The sequence below is a fragment of the Labrus mixtus genome, chromosome 20, assembly GCF_963584025.1.
Source record: "Labrus mixtus chromosome 20, fLabMix1.1, whole genome shotgun sequence".
Classification (NCBI taxonomy): Eukaryota; Metazoa; Chordata; class Actinopteri; order Labriformes; family Labridae; genus Labrus; species Labrus mixtus.
The window spans coordinates 22,988,259-22,994,948 of record NC_083631.1 but is presented as its reverse complement, the minus strand read 5'-3'; positions in this window follow the sequence as shown (position 1 = coordinate 22,994,948).

The following is a 6,690-nucleotide window of genomic DNA, read 5'->3' as shown; positions in this document are numbered from 1 at the left end:
GTTAACATCGTCTTTCTTTCCATCCTGTGTCCAGATTTCCAAACCTCAATCTTCAGCGTTCCACGCTCAGCTCCTCGTCCTCCCCTCTGCTTCTAACTCTTTGAGGTTTGATATATTAAACAACAAGACACCAGAAACCAGCTCTCATCCCTCAGACCTCCAGCCCGAATCCAACAAACACACAATAACTAACTTCTGAACTTTACTCACAGACTGTTTTGTGTGTCTGTCTGCGTTCTTTATAACACAAACTGATGAATTTAACCTGTCAGAAGACCACAACACAGCTGCTCTTTTAAGGATAAACACATTCTAAGTGTGACGATTTTCTTATTACATAAGAAAGTTTTATTTATGACAGCATCAGTGTCAGCGCGATAAAAATAGAGAAATCTCTGGAAGAATCTGAAATTTCCTTGTTCCTTATTTCTTACTGGTAGTCTCGTCTAAACAGGCCGTTATTTTCAGCAAACACTCAGTGAGACAACACTCCACAAACATTATGAGGCCCGAGGGTGGACAGCACTTACTGGAGCTCATCCAGTTTGAGCAGCGTGGGCGAAAACGAGCGCGGAAAACAACAAGAAGCTCTCAGCCCGGCTCGCAGGGATCGATCTGTGTGTGCACGGCGCTCTGTGAAAGTCTGAGGATGCATTAAGAAGACGAGCGGAGGGAAACGCCTTCACAATGAAATGTTAATGAAGCGGTTAGGGAGCTGTCTGATGGATAGAGTGCACGGTAATATGAGTAACACTGTCTGATCACTTTTTGGTTCCTTTATGAAGTTTGTGGTGTGAAATTTCCCGTCGCAGTCATTACTTACCTCTAAAGATAAATCCACTCGCTCAAATGGACGATTAATATTTAAAAGGCGATTACATAACTTCACTGAACTGAACCAACAACACCGCCGACTGCCAACAAAACAATATTGCTTCCAATAACTCTGCTGTTATCAAAAGTTCAATGGGTTCATACAATCTTCTGTCTGTTTGTTTTGTTTCCCTGCAGGTCGCTGGTGGGCGGAGTCATCTCTGAGTCATAACTGTCCCCCCGGTGGTGGAATGAACTTCCAAACTCCATGTGATCTGCAGAGTCCCTCTGCACCTTTAAGAAAAAGCTAAAGACCCAGCTCTTTCATGAATACCTACTAACTTAATGATGATGGTCTCCATATTATTGATGATGATGATGGTAATGACGATGGTTTTTGTTTGATAACGACGACTTATAAGATGGTTTCTATACTGATTAGAGCTCTCAAGAACTGCCCTCAATGTTGTGCTTTGCCTCTGGTCACTTCCTGTCAGCACCTGTGTGTCCAATCAGACTCAAAGCTGATCGTTTGCTCTTACTCACATTGTTCCCTTTTTTCTAGATCCTTGCTTGTGTTGTTCTTACTCTCTGATGTACGTCACTTTGGAGAAAAGAGTCTGCTAAGTGAATTGTAGAATTGTAGAATGACTGTCTACAATGAGGGAGAAGCTCGAGTCCCGCTGGCTGTGTTGTTGTCAGAGCCGTGTTTACATGGACGGGACGGCCGGCTCCTCCCCTTGTGTATAAAAGCTGTTTTTTATATATGTTTTTTCCGTACCGTGTCCAAGCACGCTTCAACCCTACAGTCCAGTTCGTTTGACCAGTGTGACCGCTCCGTATCGTGCTCAGGCACGGTACACTTCCTTGGCTTTGGCACACTTCAGAGAGGTGTGCTTCAGCACGGTACACTTCATGCACGAGCACGAGCACGCGGGTAAACAACGCTGACAGCCTTCAGAGAAATCCAGAGTTTCTGTATCTGAATAACATGACTCAATATAAGACACAAAGTAGCTGTCATGTTCTGTGTTGTTCTCCGATGTGCGTCCGCGCGGCCGATAGTCCTGTGTAGTCTGACCGCGGGCCGCGCCGCCCAGCGGGGGAATGGCACTGCGGGGGGGCAATCGTGCTTGGGTACAGCACGGTACGGATGGCCAGTGTGACCGCGTCTTAGTCAAGAACTAGAGAGAAGAAGAACATACTCACTGGTTATTTGTCAAGTAAGAGTTTTTAGATCACGGTCAGTCCGTCTAAATTTACATGCTATGTGAAGCTACGAGCTAACTAAAGAGCGCTAACATTAGCATGCTAACACAACAATGCAGGCCAAGGGCAAGGACATCTCGAGCCGAGGACAATTTTGTCAGCTGCTTGCGCTTAACTCCTTCCTGTAAACTCGAGTGGAGGTGTGTCTCTGTAGGAGAGCGGAGGCTTAAGTATGGAGGAGGCGTGGCCTAACAGCAGTTTGTTTTGGTTTCATGTTGGTGCTCAAGGGCGACACCTACTGGATCAAAAAGTCTCACTTTTAGGGCTTTTTGTGTGGGAGGTTTGGAGTTTGAATGGGAGTTACTGTAAGTAGAAGAAGGGAGTCAGACAGGGGAGATAATCCTGTACCAAAACGTACCAGCACACTGAAAAGGGTGGAACCGACTGATTACTTTCCAGTAATGTGTCCACTGTTTCCTGTTTATCCTCCTTTTCCCCCCAAGATAAGAATTCAGTCTCTAAACATAATACCTCTTAACTACAAAGTTATTTTTGTTGAAACTTCATTATTGGTATGTTTCTGCAGCTGATTGAGCCTTCACTGTGTTGATGTTGCGTATATCTTCTCCGCTGCCTGTGGGGAAAACTTCCAGTCATTTCCACAGAAACACAAGTATTTAGCATCAGATACTGGAGGACTGAGTTTGTTTATGTTTTCACTTGAATATTTACTTAGAGATTAGTCCTTAAATGCAACTTAACGAACCAAAAAAATCAGATGATTCTTCTGGAGAAACTGTGAGCTGTTTGAAAAGAAACGACTCGACATGAGAGAAATACGATTGTAATAAAACTTCTGCGGCGTGCCTCTCCTCTCACTCACATGTTTACATGTTAACTTTTACTTTTTTTTGCGTCACCACTGGCTGGTTTGAGGAGAAAGTGTTTGTTTAAAGTGAAGCCAAATATGTGCAGCCTGGACGGAGAGACGGAGATTTCTCTGAGCCAACAATTCACAGGTGTTGGAAGGGGGAAAAAATGAGTCTGGTTTGAATTACGAGAACATAAAATATTCTTTAAAATGTTCAGAAAAACACTGAAGACTTTCCTTTTATTAAAGGAGCAATCAGTGAGATATCTACTAAATGAAATGATAAAGGTATCTTACTATCTGATCATTAAGGAAACATGTTGAAGTGCTGGCTTCTCTGACAACAATGCAGCAGCCAGTATGTCCTCCTTCTAACTTTAGATTCTGCTCCTGAATGCTCTGGATTTGTTTGGACCAGAGAAGGTAGGCGCTTTTAAGGCCGTTTTGGACGCCCCTCAGTTTGTCAGATATGAGAGCAGTTATCAGGTCAACAGGTGTTGCAGCGATGGAAGCGGGCAAGAGAAGTGGTTCAGATAGAAGTGATTGTACCCGACCTAAAAAGCCTCTGCATGTTTCTAATAAGCTCCACGAGCAGAAACGTGCTCAAACTAGGATCAATATTGGAGATGCTTTTGAAAAATGGAGAGAGGTTAGAACACAGAAAGGTTTACAGACCCATGCAGAGCTGGATAAACACTGAAGCTTCAGAGTCAACAGCTGAATTAATCATCTAAATAAATGACTGAAGATAGAAACATAGAAATAAGTCAAAATGATTAAATAAATATGTCTAACTTTATGATCAGTTCCATGTTTGTGAGGAATGTCTGTGACTGTTTACTCGTTTTCTTCTTCCTTCTTTAATCTTCACGTTGACATCACGTCTGTCTGTTTAATGTTGTGTGATCCGACTTTATTTAGACGTGATTCTTCCAGCCTCCACATGTTTGTGTGTTTGCTCAGTGAGAGCGCTGAGTCATGATTTCAACGTGTCTGGACTCACAGATTAGAGCGCCATCACGCCTCTTTAGGAAATCATTTTACTTTCACAAACAGCTCTAATGTTGAAGAGGAGGAACACCCGAGCTTTAAAATGATCTTTATCTGCAAACATTAGAGGAGAGGTGGGGGGGGGGGGGGGGGGGGGGGGGTTCAAACCTCTTAGTGACAAGAAATCCGGATTTATGAATCATTTAAATTCACTATGATTAAAACTTTCCTGGACAAAAATATGATGTTTTGTGATGAATTTATTGATTTATTTGTGTTCTTGAAATGAAATGCCGATGTAATGGACTCCTAATTTCCTTCCTGTCCTTCACTTTGGCTTCCTGCTCTCCTCGTTTGACCCGCAGCTCGTCCTCTCAGAGCGGAAAAAGCCGCACAGAGGCGAGATTTGGAGGGTTGATGGGAATAACAAATTATATAAACTAATGGCTCCTATGTCATGGATCCTTTCTGAGCTGTAATGAGAGTCAAAACGGACGCTGGAGGAAGAACTAGTTCAAAACAAACACTTGTCGTTATCTGAGTTTATTTTAGAGGGGTGTTTAGTTTATTATTTGTTTAAATATTTTGCAGTTTAATATTCTCTAAACATCCATCCCACCCGCTCCTCGATGAACACTGATGACTCATTTTTCACTTTTTTTAGAAATCTGCATCATGATGTCGTTATCTCGGCGGACTTGGTTCCTCTTCATTAAAAGTAAATCACAAGAAAGTTGGTTTATTTCTCAGGCTCAGACTTCTGAGGTGAGTCAGAGTGAAGCCGCTGCAGAGGAACGGGCGCTACTCAGGGGTGTTACAGACCAAGAAATGGCGGCCTTTACGTTGCCACATTTTCCTGCAGGTATTCCAACAAGATCGATTTTAATGCCTTTAACTTCTGTTCCAAAAATAACAAAGGAATGTTCCCTTTGTGGCTCCACATTCAGATGATTTGAGGCCCCCTCATTACTCGCCATTATCCTGTCATCGCTGATCCAAATCTCACCCAGAACCAAGAAGAAGAAGGCAGAACAGCAAAGTATGTGACGCCGAGATTAATCAGTAATCGTCCTCCGTTGGTGTGTGAGCTGCGGCGGCCTTGGTGCTTCACTTCATGACAGTTTTCTATGAAACCAGCAGAGGAGGGGGAGGTCAGCGTGCAGTGAGGCTCCACAGCTGTGTGGGCGAAGACGAAGCCGCAGCCTGACCACAAAAGGAGAAAGAAAAAAAAAAAACGCCTTTTAATCAGATATTAACCTGCAGTTCCTGGAGTGTCCACTAGAGGCTGGCTGCAGAAGCACAGGAAGTCACATACACACCCATTCTAAAAAAACCTGTTTTTACAGCAGAGATTAACATGTTTACAGCCTGGTTCAGAAAACCAAATAGGTGTGATTAGCTCATGTCTCGATGGACACACACTCTACGGGGGGTGAATGTTTTGATGACTCATCAGTTTTGATTTGATGAAGGATAAGAGTTATTCACAATAAGGCGTGTAGCTGACCTGATTGACAGGTGGGCGCGGTGTAACGGTTTGTCAGGAGGTTTAAAACCCGCCTCAGCTCCAGCTCTCAGCCTGTCGTTAGGTTGACTGAAAGTTAGACTGAGACAGCATTTCCAACATGGAGACCGCCATCGATGGGACTCCAGCGCCCCCTGCAGGAACAGACGGGGGACTCTATGGTGTAAACAACTGTATAAAATAGATGGACGGTGCATCTTTATCTCCTTCAGTTGTGCAAGAGTGAAGCCAAAATACCCCCCACAATGTGAGCTGATGTTGTCTTTACAAACTGGAAACAAAAAAATGCTGAGTATTTCCATGCAATGAGTTCCCTCCAGAAGCCTTTATATACAAATAAAGTTGTTTTGCCTTCAGACGTATCAGTTTGTTTTTTTAAGCTTGAAGTGTTTAGTCATGATTTGGATTACAGGGTGGGATTCTTTGCTCTGGTTTCTTCAGGGTGAGTTTAATTTGAACACACTGAGCTGTGTGTGTCAGACACTTTGTTATTGCTCTTTTTTTTTAAATTTATTTTGGGGGTTTAAATGTGTTTATCGGAGAGACAGGACAGTGGATACAGTCAGAAACTGGAGAGAGAGAGAGTGGGGAAAGACGTGCGGGAAAGGAGCCACAGGTCATGAGGTCACAGCCGCCCCCTGACACAGTTTTTGTTCAATCTAAACTGCAATGACGTCTTGTCAACGAGGCATGTGAAGCAGATAACACAAACTATCAGAACTCATCATAAGAGGACAATAAAAACTCTTCTCTTCTCTTTGGTTCATCTCTGATAATAATTACAGAGCTCGCTCTCGGATATGTTCACATGTAAACACAGAGGGGTCGGACCTGTCACTCAACACGTCTTCGCTGATGGATGAACGCTCCCCCACAGCTTCAGGGGAGAGGATGACAGCGGGGGTCGGACGTGTGAAGTATTTCTGACAGAGAAATGAAGATGGAGTAGAACGCTGACAAACAATTAGAAGCAGTGAAAACCACACTGAAGTTTTTTTGTATCCAAAGCAAAACAGGTCAGATGTTAAAACCTTCAAAGCACTAAATGGCATTTTAAATAAACCTAACAGAGATGCTAAAGTTACTTTTTTTAGCTGCGTCCACAGACATTTTAATAAAAACAAAAAGCAATGCACATGTCAACAGAGAAGCCCGCAAACCCAAACAATAAACCCATATTGCTCAAAGCTGACGTCGCAAATAAACAAAACAGCGCCATCAGAGATAAGATAAGAACTTCATGATGCCACCACACACAGATTCAAGATTCAACTTTCTGACT